This window comes from Hyperolius riggenbachi, chromosome 7, assembly GCF_040937935.1.
Source record: "Hyperolius riggenbachi isolate aHypRig1 chromosome 7, aHypRig1.pri, whole genome shotgun sequence".
Taxonomy (NCBI): domain Eukaryota; kingdom Metazoa; phylum Chordata; class Amphibia; order Anura; family Hyperoliidae; genus Hyperolius; species Hyperolius riggenbachi.
This window is the reverse complement of record NC_090652.1, coordinates 56,847,507-56,866,211: the sequence shown is the minus strand read 5'-3', so window position 1 is coordinate 56,866,211 and position 18,705 is coordinate 56,847,507.

Sequence of the window (18,705 nt, the reverse complement as noted above, 5' to 3'; positions counted from 1 at the left end):
GGTAGGTATGATACAGTGCGGCCTATGCCAGCATTGTGGGGTTGAATAGATTGCAGGAGTGACAGTGTGTTGGTAGGTATGATGCAGTGCGGCCTATGCCAACATTGTGGGGTTGAATGGAGTGCAGTAGTGACAGTGTGTTGGTAGGTATGATACAGTGCGGCCTATGCCAGCATTGTGTGGATAAATTGATTGCAGGAGTGACAGTGTGTTGGTAGGTATGATACAGTGCGGCCTATGCCAGCATTGTGTGGTTAAATAGAGTGCAGGAGTGACAGTGTGTTGGTAGGTATGATGCAGTGCGGCCTATGCCAACATTGTGGGGTTAAATAGAGTGCAGGAGTGACAGTGTGTTGGTAGGTATGATGCAGTGCGGCCTATGCCAACATTGTGGGGTTGAATGGAGTGCAGTAGTGACAGTGTGTTGGTAGGTATGATGCAGTGCGGCCTATGCCAACATTGTGGGGTTGAATGGAGTGCAGTAGTGACAGTGTGTTGGTAGGTATGATGCAGTGCGGCCTATGCCAGCATTGTGTGGATAAATTGATTGCAGGAGTGACAGTGTGTTGGTAGGTATGATGCAGTGCGGCCTATGCCAACATTGTGGGGTTGAATGGAGTGCAGTAGTGACAGTGTGTTGGTAGGTATGATGCAGTGCGGCCTATGCCAGCATTGTGTGGATAAATTGATTGCAGGAGTGACAGTGTGTTGGTAGGTATGATACAGTGCGGCCTATGCCAGCATTGTGGGGTTGAATAGATTGCAGGAGTGACAGTGTGTTGGTAGGTATGATGCAGTGCGGCCTATGCCAGCATTGTGGGGTTGAATGGAGTGCAGGAGTGACAGTGTGTTGGTAGGTATGATGCAGTGCGGCCTATGCCAACATTGTGGGGTTGAATGGAGTGCAGTAGTGACAGTGTGTTGGTAGGTATGATGCAGTGCGGCCTATGCCAGCATTGTGTGGATAAATTGATTGCAGGAGTGACAGTGTGTTGGTAGGTATGATACAGTGCGGCCTATGCCAGCATTGTGGGGTTGAATAGATTGCAGGAGTGACAGTGTGTTGGTAGGTATGATGCAGTGCGGCCTATGCCAACATTGTGGGGTTGAATGGAGTGCAGTAGTGACAGTGTGTTGGTAGGTATGATACAGTGCGGCCTATGCCAGCATTGTGTGGATAAATTGATTGCAGGAGTGACAGTGTGTTGGTAGGTATGATACAGTGCGGCCTATGCCAGCATTGTGTGGTTAAATAGAGTGCAGGAGTGACAGTGTGTTGGTAGGTATGATGCAGTGCGGCCTATGCCAGCATTGTGGGGTTGAATGGAGTGCAGGAGTGACAGTGTGTTGGTAGGTATGATGCAGTGCGGCCTATGCCAGCATTGTGGGGTTGAATGGAGTGCAGGAGTGACAGTGTGTTGGTAGGTATGATGCAGTGCGGCCTATGACTGTATTGTGATGTTAAATACAGTGCAGGAGGGATATTGGGGTGGTAGGTAGGTATGTTGGTAGGTATGATGCAGTGCAGTATATGGCGACGTGTATGGGAATAAAAAAAATGATTATTGAATAAATGCAACATAAAAATGTTACAGTGTTGAGTAAATGAAAGTTATCAGGATCTAAAACCAAACGGTGTGAAATCGCATCCGTGAAGTCGTGTGAAAAAAAAACCGAGCAAATGCAATGCAATGCAATGCAAAATTTTTACACAACAGAAATTTAATTTTTTTTTTTATTTTATAGCTTATCCTTATGCTGACTACTGAATTGAAAAAATTAATTAATAATAAATCTTAATAATAAAATAAAGATGAGTAACATGCAGAACTGTATAAATTTTAAAAAAGTGGATGGAGCAGCTTCATAGTACAAACTAACAGAAATAAGTAAATGAAAAGGGAAGTATATATAATCATACTATTATATAACTGTAATCAATTAATTTATTCATTTCAAAAAAAAAATATTTCATAAAGGATAATATTGTTAGATAATGTTCAATGAAAATAGGTATCAGGAGAGAAATTAAATTATAATAATAAATCTGATTATTCAATTTTTAAATTTTAAAAAATTAATTTAAAATATACAGGTTTACCTTAACGGTAAATAAGGATAAGCATTTACCTGTTAAGGAAGTAGCAAATTGTTAAACAACAATAAGTGCCTACATGTAATGTGCATAGGTAAACATTACATAAAGATAAGCACATACGGGCTAATTGGAGGTTTTTAACGGTAACTAACGATAAGCGCTTCTCGCCTAAGTGAAAGTTCTTTTAACGGTAAATAACAATAAGCGCATCCCGGCTATGTGTTAGTTCTTTAAAGGTAAATAACAATAAGCACATGCCGGCTAAATGGAAGTTCCTTAACGGTAATTAACAATAAGCGCAAGTAGGGTAAGGTTAAAATATTTAACAGTAAATAACGATAAGCGCATCCCAGCTGTGTTAGCCCTTTAACGGTAAACAACGATAAGCGCATGCCGGCTGTGTTAGCTCTTTAACGGTAAATAACGATAAGCGCATGCCGGCTAAATGGAAGTTTCTTAACGGTAAATAACAATAAGCGCATACGGATTAACGGCAATGCCGTGCGCCATTATTCATAGGCGCCATTTTCGTATGTATGCACATACATACATACGATTTTATATATATAGATTTAATTTTCTACCCCATATGCTTGTTACCAATACATAATGGAAGGATTTCTAGACTCATTAGAGAACAGTTGGAACAAGAAGTTTGAAACAGTGTTCAATAAAGCAGGCAATCCAAGAGGAGGGGGTGGGGGTGGTGATCCAATCCCAAATGAGGCTAAACAGCTGTGCAGATCATTTAAAGATGCAAACAAATTGTATTTAAGACTGTGGTGGAATATCCACAGCCTTAAACAATATAAAAAAGAAATAATTTACCCAAGGGGCTTGAGGGTCCAAATTTTCCCCACTTGGGAGGTGGATGATGGATATAGAACCACCTGGGAGGAAGGCCTGGGTAGATGTTCAGTGATAATAATTGATATGTTAATTGATCACAAATTAGGGCTGATCGGAACAGCTGAATTCCAATTTCGTCGAAATTTCGTGTACCGCATGCGAAAACCGAATTTCGTGTTCCGAATTTTTGTGTTCCGAGTGCCAACTTCTGCGGTTAATTGTAAAGCCCCTGTACATGCTATCATCACCAAATTTGGCATGTATATTAAGCAGATGAGTAGGAACATGGTAAAAACAAAATTTTGTGAAAAGACCGTATAGTTTTTGAGCAAATCGATTTCAAAGTTTCATAGGAAAAATGTTTTTTAAACTGTGTAAAATGACACTGCTGCAGTACAGGTTACTGCATTCCGAGTTCTGTATACATATTGTATACATTTCATGAAAACAGACAGCTTGGGGTCCTCCCTACCAAGCCTCCTTAACCCCTTGTCTCCCATTCAGGCTGGGATAGCCAGAATGCGTAGTCCCGGCCACGTGGGGCTTCGCACCCTGAGCTATACCAGCCCGCATGGTCCATGGTATGGGGGGGCTCTGGAGGAGAGGGGTGGTGAACCTCCCCCTCTCCCCCAGAGCCCTTGTCCAATCCATGGACAAGGGGCTCTTCCCCACCTCCGGTGCCCCAGGAGGAGGTGGGGGCCGCCGACTTCCTGGGGGGGTTCATGGTGCCATCCGTGGTTCCCCTTTAACAAGCGGACCCCGGAAGCCGCCCCCTCCCCAGGGTAAATGAGTATAGGGGTACACGGTACCCCTTAACCATTTCAGCAGAGTTAAAAAAAGAAATAAAAACATGACAACAAAAAAAAGTCCTTTATTGTTCTAAATTAACCAGGGATACTTACCTTGCGAAAATCCCACGCCAGTATCCTTAGGAGTGGTCCCACGCCAGTATCCTCAGGAGTGGTCCCACACCAGTATCCTCTTAGGACATCTCACCACCCTCCCACACCGACGAACTCCCGCCACTGAATGGTCACAGTCAGCCTCTGCATTTGTATAGCAGAGGCTATGAACACGAAAATGTTGCCTTTGAAACAAGAAATTTCGGCAAACAGTGATGCAATCAAAATGGCCACTGGGAAATCCCGGAACGCTGGAGGCCACACTAGAGTGGCGAATCCAGCCATTTTCACATAGATGGTGGGTCCAGGTGACCAGAGCAGGAGATGCCTTGGTCCCCTGGACCCATCTATTTATGTGAAATAACGCTCAATCTGACACTCTGAGGTGGCCTCCGGGGAACGGGGATTCCCCATCAACCATTTTGTTTATGACACTGTTTGCCGAAAATTCTTGTTTTAGCAAACAATTTTCGTGTTTCTAGCTTATGCAATACAGATTGCAGAGGCTGTCTATAGCCATTCAGCCCTGGGAGTTGGGCGGGTGCGTGGGACCACTCCTGAGGATACTGGCGTGGGACCACTCCTGAAGATACTGGCGTGGGATTATTGCAAGGTAAGTATCCCTGGTTAATCCAGAGCAGTAAAGGACTTTTTTCGTTGTCGTGTTTTTATTTCTTTTTTTAACTCTCTGCTGAAATGGATAAGGGGTACCGTGTACCCCTATACTCATTTCTCCTGGGAAGGGGGCAGCTTCCGGAGTCTGCTTGTTAAAGGGGACCCCCGGATGGCACCATGAACCCCCCAGGATGTCGGCGGCCCCCACCTCCTCCTGGGGCACCGGAGGTGGGGAAGAGCCCCTTGTCCATGGATTGGACAAGGGCTCTGGGGGAGAGGGGGAGGTTGGCCGCCCCTCTCCTCCAGAGCCCCCCCATACCATGGACCATGCGGGCTGGTATAGCTCAGGGTGCGAAGCCCCACGTGGCCGGGACTCCGCATTCTGGCTATCCCAGCCTGCATGGGGGACAAGGGGTTAAGGAGGCTTGGGAGGGGGGACCCCACGCTGTCTGTTTTCATGAAATGTATACAATATGTATACTGTACTCGGAATGCAGTAACCTGTACTGCAGCAGTGTCATTTTACACAGTTTAAAAACCATTTTTCCCATGAAACTTTAAAATCGTTTATTTCAAAAACTATAAGGTCTTTTCACAAAATTTTTTACCATGTTCCTACTCATCTGCTTAATACACATGCCAAATTTGGTGATGATAGCATGTAAGGGGGCTTCACAATTCACCATGGAATTTAGCACAATTGACTTCAATGTAAACACAAATTCGGTACTCGGAATTGCAGAATTTTTGAGTTTCGAGTGCTTACTCGGAACTGCCAAATTCCGATGGCAAACTCGAAATTCGGAATCCGAGAGCTCAGCCCTAATCATGATGAATTGTTATTAGCAAAAAAGAGGGCTGAGTTGAAGGCAATGGAGACGGCGCTTTTGGCATTTGATAAACAAACGATAATACAACCATTTATGGACCAGTTAAAACAGGATATGATAAGTTTTGAAAAATTCATCATTGAGGGCAAACAGAAAAAATTGACACGTGATAGACAGGATTATGATGGGGGAGCGGCCTATAGATGGAGACATAGAGGTAATGGGAGGAGGTGTAGGAGGTTCCCAAGGCCCCCAAAACCCAAAGAGGGTGTACCAAAGGCTCCGAATAATAATGGTGACCTAGGAGCCTTTGAGCATAATGATACAGGGACTACTAGTGATGATTTTTTATCGGACAGCGACCTAGACTTGGAAAACGAACCCGGAGGGGGGGTAGGAGACACAAGGGCAAGAATGTACAGGCATCAAACAACCCCACAAGTGAAACGCCTGAGAGTACAACACACGGATTAAAAGTAATTAACTTGTCGAATTATATCTTGACAGAGACTGAGGAGAAACTTTTATCAAGAGGGCTCTCTTTCTCACCCACCAGAGGACTTGACAAATTTGAGTTGCTGAAGGACATTTATTTATTTTGCAGGAAGCTGGTTTTTAAAAAATATTTTGAAGGTGGCACTGAATTACCCCCTGATATGAACACAATGGATAGACAGGTCTTTAATGACCTGATGGCTTTAATGCAAGAGAATCAGCAACAGGATATGGTGAGTAGACAAAATAAATTATTTAGAGCACCATCTAAACAACTGATGCCCTTTAGTACCTGCCCCGATGTTAAGATGTTTTTTGAAAGAACCTGGGAAGAAATTGAAAAATTACCGTTGATACATAATCAGGGACAACATTTGACTAAGGAAGAAAGTACTGCATTAAGGAACTTGTCTGACAATGACACTCTTGTGATTAAGGAGGCAGATAAAGGTGGGAATATAGTCCTTTGGCCCAAGGAACTGTATCTTCAGGAAGCATTCAAACAATTAAAGAACACGAATCATTATATAACGCTCCCTGGAAATCCCACTGATTATTATAAAGCTATACTGGAGGACATACTAACAGTGGCTAGGAACAGAGGTACTATCTCAAAGAAAGAATATGATTACTTAATGGTCAAATATCTGGTTATTCCTACATTTTATCTTTTTGCCTAAAATACACAAGAATAGTCTCTGCCCACCTGGCAGACCAATAGTATCTGGCATAGGAAGTCTAACAGCACCTTGTTGTGATTTTTTAGATTTTTTTCTCCAACACCATGTGACCAGCCTGGACTCTTACCTGAGGGACAGCTCGGACTTACTGAAATCGTTGGACGATTTGACAGTTCCATCTGGCACACTACTTGTAAGTCTTGATGTTGAAGCTTTATATACAAATATAACACACAATTGGGCTTTAAAAAGTACACAATACTTCTTAAATATGGAAGAAAACCAACAGGGAGACTTAAGACAACTATTGTTGCAGCTAATGGACTTCATCTTGGGCCACAACTATTTTATTTTTGATGGGACCTTTTACAAACAGGTCTGCGGAATAGCCATGGGCGCAAAATGCGCTCCATCAATAGCCAACCTCTTTCTTGGCTATTGGGAAAGAGAGGTGGTATTTGGCGCAGGCCTTGAATCTTACCACCCTTACATCCTGGGGTGGTATAGATTCATTGATGACATATTTATGTTGTGGGCAGGACCAGGAGAGCTATGTGATCAATTTATAGACAAGCTCAACCAAAATTATATGAACATTCAATTAACAAGACATGTTTCTTCTACAGATATGGAATTTTTGGATATCAGGATCAATATAGACCAGGAAGGACGTTTAAATACAGACCTTTTTCGTAAGCCGACCTCAGTTAACTCGTTGCTACATTATGAGAGTGCTCATACTAAATCTTTGAGGGACAACATCCCTACAGGACAATTCTTGAGGATTCGTAAGACTTGTTCTAATTTTAATGATTTTTCTACACAGGCCAACTTGTTAACGAACAGATTCAGAGAACGTGGGTATCCCCGACGTACTATATCAAGGGCCTACCAAAGGGCCAAATCCACTGATCGTGCGAGCCTTCTTGTTTCTACACCAAAAAAGACACCACATGTGGTAAGATTAAGTACCACTTTTAACAACCAATGGAGAGATGTATACCGTATTCTTGACAAAACTTGGCCTAATTTACAGATGGACACAGATGTTGCCAAATTTATCACCCCTGCCCCTTCAATAACAGCCAAAAGCTGTCCAACTATAAAGGACAAGGTATGCTCTAGTTTATTTAAAAGGGGTACAACAAGATGTAGGAAGCCTCTACAAGGTAGTCACCCGTGTGGCAGGTGCAATGTGTGTGATCTAATGCGCCCATGTAAAGAGATTTTTGATACCAGGGGTATTAACAGCTATAAAATCCATGGCTACATAAACTGTCAAAGTAAAGGGATTATCTATGCAATAATATGTCCATGTAGAAAGATCTATGTGGGGCAAACAAAAAAATAAATTAAAAACTAGGATACAACAGCACCTCTCGAAGATTAGGTTGGCTAAGAGGGATGTGGATGAAGGCAAAGCGTTAACATCAGTAGCAGCGCATTTTTTTTATATCAACATGGAGGATTAATCAAAGGAACAACAGTATGTGGTGTTGAACAGGTTAAGCTGTCCATTAGAGGGGGAGATATTGTGGAACATTTGCTCAGGAGAGAGGCAAGATGGATCTATCAATTAAAAAGTATGAGCCCTGCAGGTATCAATGAGGAAATTGACTGGTCAGGTTTTCTCGGATAGTTATATGAACTATGTGGCCTTTTACCTTTGCACTGATGTTCGCTATAAATGTTGTCCCATGATGTTGACTCAACACATGTTCTTTCTCTTTCTTCTGTATAGATAATAATCTTTGAGAATGTTTTGAATCATAGAGAAAAATATATATATATGCCCCTTGAGGATGTGGATTTGTCCCTGATAAATTGTCTCTGTATTGCAATTGGGACTCTCAGTGGATATGATTTCTTTATACCCTTTGGACATTGGACTGCTGCCCAGGCTATAAACTTCTATGCGTTCTAGAATGGTCATACAAGTATATCAACTAAAAACGGACTCCTGCCCCGGAATGTGGATTTTTGAACAATTTGGAGTGGACTTTATTATTCCGGATTTTTTGCTCTGGACTTTCTGCTCTGCTTTTAAGAGAATAAAAATATATGTACTTACCTTGTCATTTATGGACTTTGGAAACTGTTTCTTTCGATCAGGACTCTGGGACATTGAGCACTAATGTGATGAGCAATGCTCTAATTTATATGATATACATTATGCACATTAGTAATTATAATATATCGTATTAGAATATTTGAATTATGATTAATGATATTGCCTTATCTATGTATGATTTGGTAGGGAGAATTTCAGTTACCAGATAGATGGTTTGTATTGAGTATATTGTATTGAGTATATTGGATCTCTGCCTCTTTCTATGCTATGGATGCCGTTGTCATTTGTATACTGACACACTGTGGTAACCGGCAGTATTACACTTTCTTTACATCTCTGCATGCCACGCTGGTTTCTGCTTACTTCCGCATTCCATGCGGCTCTTTTTCCGGCAACACCACACGTTTTCTGCATGCCACGCTGGTTACTTCCGCATCCTATGCGGCTCTTTTTCCGCATACGTCACATCCGGCGGATGGGTCTATGACGCGCTCCTTTCTCCTTCCCAAGCATATTTAAACGCCGCAATGGCGGCTGCACTAACACGCTCTCCTCTCCTTGAGAAAGCGGACGGGAGTCCGCGGAACTAGTGGGATCTATCCTGAGGGGAACCTCTGCCTGCCTCGCCACCTTGCACTCCCAATCTATGCACCATTACCCGGGCTAAGTATCATCTCTTAGCACTTCATTAATACACACTATACACTTTGTGCACTTTATCTATAGGCTGCTCTCCTTAGCATTAGGTTTATTTATATGTATTTTTTGCAATTAGCATTTTAATATATGATATGTGGTTTGAAATTTTGTTGTTTGCACTGCACTTTAGACTGAACCCGGGTTCCTTCACTGCATGGGTTTTATTATAAACCCTGAGTGGAGCTAGATCTATGTGTGTATATTTATATACACACATACATATATCTATCAATTGATTGGCTTTATTGTGGGGATGTGCAATAATGATTACATGGCTTGGTTGTGCGACTATGTGTGGTTTTTAATTGATTTTATCTTTGCATTGGCATAAGCATATGGGTATATCTATATATATAAAATCGGATGTATGTATGTATGTATGTATGTGCCGCGATCACTCGAAAACGGCTTGACCGATTTGAACGAAACTTGGTATACAGATCCCTTACTGCCTGGGATGATATGTTCTGGGGGTCTCGTGGCCCCCCTGCACACGTGGGTGGAGCTACAAACAGCGAATCAGATTTCACCCATTCAAGTCAATGGAAAAAATGTAAAAGGCTGCCATCCTGCCAGTAATCAAGCCAGAGTCCCCACACTTGGCACAGTTGGTCACTTGGTGACCGAGGTTACAAATCTAGGAAAAGTGGGCAGAGCATAAAACAGCCAATCAAATTTCAGCCGTTCATTTTCAATGGGAAAATGTGAACTGCAGCCATTCTTACACTGTTAATCATAGGGTTCTCAAACTTGCCACAGTTGGTCACTGGGTGAATGCGATTAAGATTCAAGAAAGTGGGTGGAGCCTAAAAAAGCCAATCAAAATTCACCTATTGATTTTCAAGGGGAATATTTAAACTGCTGTCATTCTTACACTGTTAATGGCAGAGGCTTCAAACTTGCTACAGTGTGTCTTTGGGTAACTGGGGTCCAAATTCACTAAAGGGGCGGGGCCACAAACAGCCAATCAGATTTCCTTGGTGGATAAACTGCTTCCATTCACACATTTTTGATGCCAGGAACCTGAAAGCTCACAAACTTGGTCACTGGGTGACTGTGTGTCCAGGTTACAAAAAGTGGGAGGAGTCAAAAACAAATTTTACTAGGAAAATATAAACTGCAGCCATTCTTACACCGTTAATGGCAGGGTTATCAAACTTTGCACAGTTGGTCACTGGGTAAATGAGATTAAGAATTTGGAAGGTAGGTGGAGCCTACAACAGCCAATAGAAATTCACCTTTCGATTTTCAAAGGGAATATTTAAGCTGCTACCATTCTTATACTGTTAATAGCAGATGCCTCAAACCTGGTACAGTCTGTCACTGGGTGGTTAGGGTTCAAATTCAGAAAGGGGGCGGAGCCACAAACAGCCAATCAGATTTGTTTATTTTTCAATGGGAATATACAAAGTATTGATACCAAGGACCCCAAAGCTGATAAACTTGATAGAGTAACTGTATGTCTGTGAGGAAACGCGGAAAAGCTGCCGCGTGTGCCAAGAGCTAGGCGGCTGACCCCGCGTCCTACGCAGCGGTTTGCACGCGTCTGGTTGTGTGGTGGAACGCGGAAAAGCCGCCGCATGTCCTGACAGCAAAGCGGCTGTTTGCATGCAGCAGCATGTGCTTGGTGTGGCTGAGTCTGTTAGTGCACCTAGGCAGATGGAGAGCTATGCTCGCGCGGGCCTGAATTCAGGACCTTTATACCTGCAGAGGAAGTGTCAGCTGATCAGGAAGGTCAGCTGATTCCTGCAGGACTCATGATTGGCTGAATGGTTCGGGCGGGGCAGCAGAGTCCAGCAACTATATATTCTGCTGCTTATTCAGTTGCTGGTTGTCTGGCGTGCGATCACATACGTGGGAGCACCCAGATCCGTAGTCAGATCCGCAAGTGTGCCGGGACCAGCTGGAGCTGTAATCCTACACTTAGCTAGTTTCTGTTGATAGCTTAAAGTACTAGTTTGATTGTGATTATCTGTTATGACCTTTTGCCTGCCTGACTATCCTTCTGAACTCTGATCTTGTACCTCGATATTTCTGATACTCTGTTGCCGAACCCCGGCTCGTCCTTAGACTCTGCTTCTGCCTACTGATCTTGTACCTCGATATTTCTGATACCCTGTTGCCGAACCCTGCCTGTACCTGACTCCGCCTTTGCCTCTTGATATTGTACTTTATCTGTCCGTGTGTGTACGACCTGGCTTGTCCAACCTCGAGAACCGACCTCACTGTTGGAGGCGGTTCCCCGTTCTATCAGTGACACTTCCTCCAGAGTGTTACTTTTAGACAATCCTTCCTACTCAGGCCTGACTCGTCCCATTTTGGAGAGTCCAGGTCTTCGGAAGGAATCCGTGCAGTATACCTTACTGCGCTGAGGCTTAGTCCTCAAAGTGTTACTGTTACACCAAACACTACATTCTACTCAGGTGAACAGAGGTTAGCTGGTATATCGGATTATCGGTGATACTGCAGATCACTTATAATCTGGTATACGTCTGTATTCCCAGTGATACTGCAGATCACCGGTAATCAGATCCTCTCTGTGCTTCACCGATCGTTACAGAACGCCAGACCAAAAAACAGATGGACGCACGGGATGACCCTCTGACTGTGCTTGCCACTTCGGTGGATAGCATCCATCAAGCACTGGGCCAGCACAAAGCCTTAATTGATGCCCTATCAGGCTCTGTGCGAACCCTTCAGACGTCAGTTGATTCGGTGCGATCCCCTCCTAGTGATGACATACGTATGCCCGTACCTGATAAATTTTCCGGCCACAAGTCTGACTTTCGGAATTTTAAGAGTAGAGTGTTATCATATTTTGAGCTGAGACCCCGATCCTCGGGAACTGAGACCCAACGGGTCATCTATATATATAAAATCGGATGTATGTATGTATCTATGTGTGTGTGTGTGTGTGTGTATGTGCCGCGATCACTCGAAAACGGCTTGACCGATTTGAACGAAACTTGGTACACAGATCCCTTACTACCTGGGATGATATGTTCTGGGGGTCTCGCAGCCCCCCTGCACACCTGGGCGGAGCTACAAACAGCAAATCAGATTTCACCCATTCAAGTCAATGGAAAAAATGTAAAAGGCTGCCATTCTCACAGTAATCAAACCAGAGTCCCCACACTTGGCACAGTTGGTCATTTGGTGACAGAGGTTACGAATCCAGGAAAAGTGGGAGGAGCATAAAACAGCCAATCAAATTTCAGCCATTCATTTTAAATGGAAAAATGTAAACTGCAACCATTCTTGGACTGTTAATCGCAGGGTTTTCAAACTTGCCACCCTTGGTCACTGGGTGAATGCAATTAAGATTCAAGAAAGTGGGTGGAGCCTACAACAGCCAATCAAAATTCACCTATTGATTTTCAAGGGGAATATTTAAACTGCTGCCATTCTTACACTGTTAATGGCAGAGGCTTCAAACTTGCTACAGTTGGTCATTGGGTGACTGGAGTCCAAATTCACTAAAGGGGTGGGGCCACCTACAGCCAATCAGATTTCCTTGGTGGATAAACTGCTTCCATTCACACATTTTTGATGCCAGGAACCTGAAAGCTCACAAACTTGGTCACTGGGTGACTGTGTGTCAAGGTTACAAAAAGTGGGCGGAGCTAAAACAAATTTCACTGGAAAATATAAACTGCAGCCATTCTTACACTGTTAATGGCAGGGCTCTCAAACTTTGCACAGTTGGTCACTGGGTGAATTAGATTAAGATTTTGGACGGTGGGTGGAGCCTACAAAAGCCAATAAAAATTCACCTTTTGATTTTCAAAGGGAATATTTAAGCTGCTACCATTCTTATACTGTTAATAGCAAATGCCTCAAACCTGATACAGCCAGTCATTGGGTGATTAGGGTTCAAATTCAGAAAGGGGGCGGAGCCACAAACAGCCATATTTGTTTATTTTTCAATGAGAATATACAAAGTATTGATACCAAGGACCCCAAAGCTGATAAACTTGATAACTGAGTGACTGTATGTCAAGGTTAGAAAAAGTGGCCGGTGCCAACAACTAAATTTTTAACATGGCAGGGTTCCCAAACTTTACACAATTGGCCACTGGGTGACTGGGATGAATATTCAGAAATGTGGGTGGAGCCTACAACAGCCAATCAAAATTGACCTATTGATTTTCAAGGGGAATATTTACATTGCTACCATTCTTACACTGTTAATGGCAGAGGCCTCAAACCTGATACAGTCAGTTATTGGGTGACTGGGGTCCAAATTCACTAAAGGGGTGGAGCCACAAACAGCCAATCAAATTTCTTAGATTGATTTCAGCCGTTCGCTTATTGGCAGGTTTCTCAAACGTGACACAGTTGGCCACTGGGTGACTGGGACTAATATTCAGGAAAGTGGGTGGAGCCTACAGCAGCCAATTTAAAATTTACCTTTTGATTTTCAAGGGGAATATTTACATTGGCGCCATTCATACACTCTTAATGGCAGAGGCCTCAAATCTGGTACAGTCAGTCACTGGGAGACTGGGGTTTAAATTCTGAAGGGTAAAGAAGTCCAGGTCAGCACACCTTGTCAAAATGAAGATTTTCTCAATTTATTGCTTCATAAGCACGTGAAAACTGACAATTGTTTCGGGGCCACGGCGGGTCCCCTTCTTCAGATAGTGCAAACAAACTTTGTTTGCACCATCTGAAGAAGGGGACCCGCCGTGGCCCCAAAACAATTGTCAGTTTTCACGTGCTTATGAAGCAATAAATTGAGAAAATCTTCATTTTTACAAGGTGTGCTGACCTGGACTTCTTTACCTTGCTGTTAAATTCTTGGATGCTGGGGCTCAGTATCCACAGGCCATAGCACCCGCATTTTGGGTAAGGTGTGCCACCTCTGCACTTGAACTATATAAATTCTGAAGGGAGCGGGCCAAACACAGCCAATCAGATTTGTTTAATTTCAATGGTAAAATGCAACTTATTTATGCCAAGGACCCCAAAGCTCATAAACTTGGTCATTAAGTGACTGTATGTTAAGGTTAGAAATAGTGGGCGGAGCCAAAAACAACTAACTTTTTACATTGGAAAATATAAACTGCAGCTTTTCTTACACTGTTAATGGCAGGGTTCTCAAACTTCCCACAGTTGATCACTGGGTGACTGGGATTAATATTCAAAAAAGTAGGTGGAGCCTACAAGAGCCAATCAAAATTCACCTACTGATTTTCAAGGGGAATATTGAGACTGCAGCCATTCTTACACTGTTAATGGCACAGGCCTCAAACCTGCTACAGTCAGTTGTTAAGTGTCTGGGGTTCAAATTCAGTAAAGGGACGGAGCCAAACACAGCCAATCAGATTTTTTTGCTGCATAAACTGCTTCCATTAGCAGAATTTTGATGCCAGGAACCCAAAAGCTCACAAACTTGATCACTGAGTGACTGTGTGTCAAGGTTACAAAAACTGGGTGGAGTCAAAAACAGATTTTTCTGGGAAATTGTAAACTGCAGCATTTCTTCACTGTTAATGGCAGGGTTCTCAAACTTTGCACAGCTGGTTACTGGGTGACTGGGATTAATATTCAGAAAAGTGGGTGGAGCCTAAAAATGCCAATCAAAAATCACATTTCGCTTTTCAAGGAGAATATTAAAATTGCTGCCATTCTTGCACTGTTAATGGCACAAGCCTCAAACCTGGTACAGTTGGTCATTGGGTCACTGGGGTTCAAATTCAGAAAAGGGGACAGAGCCACAAACAGTCAATCAGATTTGTTTCATTTCATGGGAAAGTACAAATTATCGATGCCAAGGACCCCAAAGCTCACAAAATTGGTCATTGAGTGACTGTGTGTCCAGGTTACAAAAAGTGGGCAGAACCAAAACCAAATTTCACTGGGAAAATATAAACTGCAGCCATTCTTACACTGTTAATGGCAGGGTTCTCAAACTTTGCCCAGATAATAATAATTGCAGTATTTGTATAGCGCCTTTCTCCTGTCGGACTCAAAGCGTTTGCGAGGCAGCCACTAGAGCGCACTTAGTAGGCAGTAGCAGTGTTAAGGAGACTTGCCCAAGAAACTCCTTACTGAAATAGGTGCTGGCTTACTGAACAGGCAGAGCCGAGATTTGAACCCAGGTGGTCCCTGGGTGACTGAGATTAATATTCAGGGAAGTGGGTGGAGCCTATAATAGCCAATCAAAATTCACCTGTTGATTTTCAAGGGGAATATTTAAATTGCTGCCATTTTTACACTGCTAATAGCAGATGCTTCAAACCTGCTACAGTTGATCATTGGGTGACTGGGGTTCAAATGCTGGAGAGGGGGTGAAGCCACAAACAGCCAATCTGATTTGTTTCATTTCATGGGAATATACAAATTATTGATGCCAAGGACCCCAAAGCTCACAAACTTGGTCATTGAGTGTTTGTGCGTTAGGGTTAGAAAGTGGGCGGAGCCAACACCAGTCAAATACATACACAGGCAACGCTGGGTCATCAGTGGGTGGAGACAAATACAAATTTCACTGGGAAAATGTAAACTGCAGCCATTCTTACACTGTTAATGGCAGGGTTCTCAAACTTTGCACAGTTGGTCACTGGGTGACTGAGATTAATATTCAGAAAAGTGGGTGGAGCCTACAAAAGTGAATCAAACTTCACCTATTGCTTTTCAAGGGGAATATTTAATTGCTGCTATTCTTGCACTGTTAATGGCACAGGCCTCAAACCTGGTACAGTTGGTCATTGGGGTTCAAATTCAGAAAAGGGGTGGAGCCACAAACAGCCAATCAGATTTTTTAATTTCAATGCAAATTATTGATACCAACGACTGCAAAGCTCACAAACTTGGTCATTGAGTAATTGTGTGTTAGGGTTAGAAAAAATGGGCGGAGCCAACACCAGCCAAATACATACCCGGGCAACGCCGGGCAATCAGCTAGTATTTATTAAGACCTTACTAACTGGTGACTCTCAGACCTGGGCGTACAATTTGTGCCAGTGACTTAGCCCTTACCTCGGTAGAGGATTTCTTTAAAGCCATGGCAGTGATTTACGACGACCCTGACCTTGCTGCGACCTCTGAGCGGAAGCTTAAGCTTTTGCGGCAAGGCAGGGGTCTAGTCGAAGATTACGCGGCCGAATTTCGTAGGTGGTCAGTTACGGCCAGGTTTGACACCTATGCCCTGTTAGATTACTTCCTGTCTGGGTTGTCGGATGAGGTCTCCGACCTAATGTTAAGCCAACCCGAGCCCAAGACAGTCGATGAGGCCATCTCGTCGGCCATTCGAATCGACCATAGGCTACGCCATCAGAGACAAACTAGGGGCAGTCATTGTGTCAGGGTGACTTCCTACGCAGCACCTCCTGCTGCACCCCTAGTAACTCCATCTCCTGCTGTCTCATCGTCTCCGGTCTTGCCGCCACCTGAACCGATGCAGATCGGTCGATCTAAGTTGACCCAAGTGGAGAGAAGACGGAGAATGTCTGAGCAATTATGTCTATACTGTGGTGAAGGGGGGCATAGGGTACGAGACTGTCCCACTAAACCGGATAAAAATAAGCCGGGAAACGCTACCGCCTAGGAGTTGTAAGGGGTGACACCCTGGGCGCCCAACTCACACCCCTAAAAGAAAGACGGAGGGCTTCGACCTTGCATCGACTACCGTGGCCTGAATAAAATCACGGTGAAGAATCGTTATCCATTACCATTGATAGATGATTTATTTACGCAGGTCACAAACGCCAAGATCTTTTCAAAATCTGAGAGGTGCATACAACCTGATCCGCATTAGAAAGGGCGATGAATGGAAGACGGCCTTCAACACTCCCGACGGGCATTACGAGTACTTAGTGATGCCCTTCGGGTTGTGCAATGCGCCGCCAGCCGTCTTCCAAGAATTAATCAACGAGGTATTCAGGGAGGTGTTGGGTAGATTTGTACTAGTGTACCTTGACAATATACTGATCTATTCCAACAACCTCTCCGAGCACAGGGTCCACGTTAAATTCGTGTTGGACAAATTGAGGCAAAATATGCTGTATGCCAAGGTGGAGAAATGTATTTTCGAGGTGACCACTGTCACATTTTTAGGGTATGTGATTTCCACCTCAGGCTTGTCAATGGATCCTGCCAAGGTCACAGCTGTCCTGGAATGGCCACAGCCAGTGGGGTTGAAGCCCCTGCAGAGATTTTTAGGTTTTGCGAACTACTATAGGAGGTTCATAAAGGGGTACTCCACGATAATTGCCCCTCTCACCAGTCTCACAAAAAAGGGGGCAGATACCACCCACTGGTCTCCTGAGGCTGTGGCAGCCTTTTCGCACTTGAAAAAACTGTTTTGCTCAGCGCCTATTTTAAGACATGTAGTCACGTCCTTTCCCCTTATTGTGGAGGTTGACGCTTCGGAGGTTGGGGTAGGGGCGGTGCTGTCTCAGCGGTCAGGGTTACAAGGCAGATTGAATCCATGCGCTTATTTTTCCCGTAGGTTTTCTCCGGCAGAGAAAAACTACAACATAGGCAACCGGGAACTTCTGGCCATTAAATTGGCATTTGAAGAATGGCGCCACTGGTTGGAGGGGGCAGAGCACACGATCACGGTTTATACTGATCACAAAAATTTGGAATACATCGAGGGGGCTAAGAGACTAAGTCCCCGACAGGCCCGTTGGTCTTTATTTTTTACGAGATTCAGATTTATTATCACGAACACTCCAGGCAGCAAAAACATCAAGGCAGATGCCCTGTCCAGATGTTTCGAATTAGAGACAGCACAGCCCCCCGCTCCTGAGTCCATCATCCCGCAAAGGCTGGTATTAGCAGCCACAGAGACCTGGGAGGATTGGACAAAGGCTTTGGTTCCCTTTCAGCAGGATGTCCCTGAGGGAAAACCAGAGGGGGTTTTGTGTATCCCACTGCCTTTTCGTCTACAGGTCTTACAAATGTTTCACGCCCATAAAAATGCTGGTCACCCTGGTGCTGCCAGAACGCAGGATCTGATTGCCAGGTGTGCTTGGTGGCCTTCTATGGCGACAGACTGCAAGGAGTATGTCAGGGATAGAGATGGGCCGAACGGTTCGCCGGCGAACGGTTCCCGGCGAACCTCGATGGTTCGCGTTCGCCTCCCGCAGGCGAACGTTTCCGGAAGTTCGGTTCGCGCCACAATGCACAATGAGGGTCAACTTTGACCCTCTACATCACAGTCAGCAGGCCCAGTGTAGCCAATTAGGCTACACTAGCCCCTGGAGCCCCACCCCCCTTATATAAAGCAGGCAGCGGCGGCCATTACGGTCACTCGTTTGCCTGCATTAGTGAGAGTAGGGCGAGCTGCTGCAGACTGTCTCTCAGGGAAAGATTAGTTAGGCTTAACTTGTTCCTCCTGGGCTGGCTGCATACCTGTTCTGTGAACCCACCACTGCATACCTGTGCTGTGAACCCACCACTGCATACCTGTGCTGTGAACCCACCACTGCATACCTGTGCTGTGAACCCACCACTG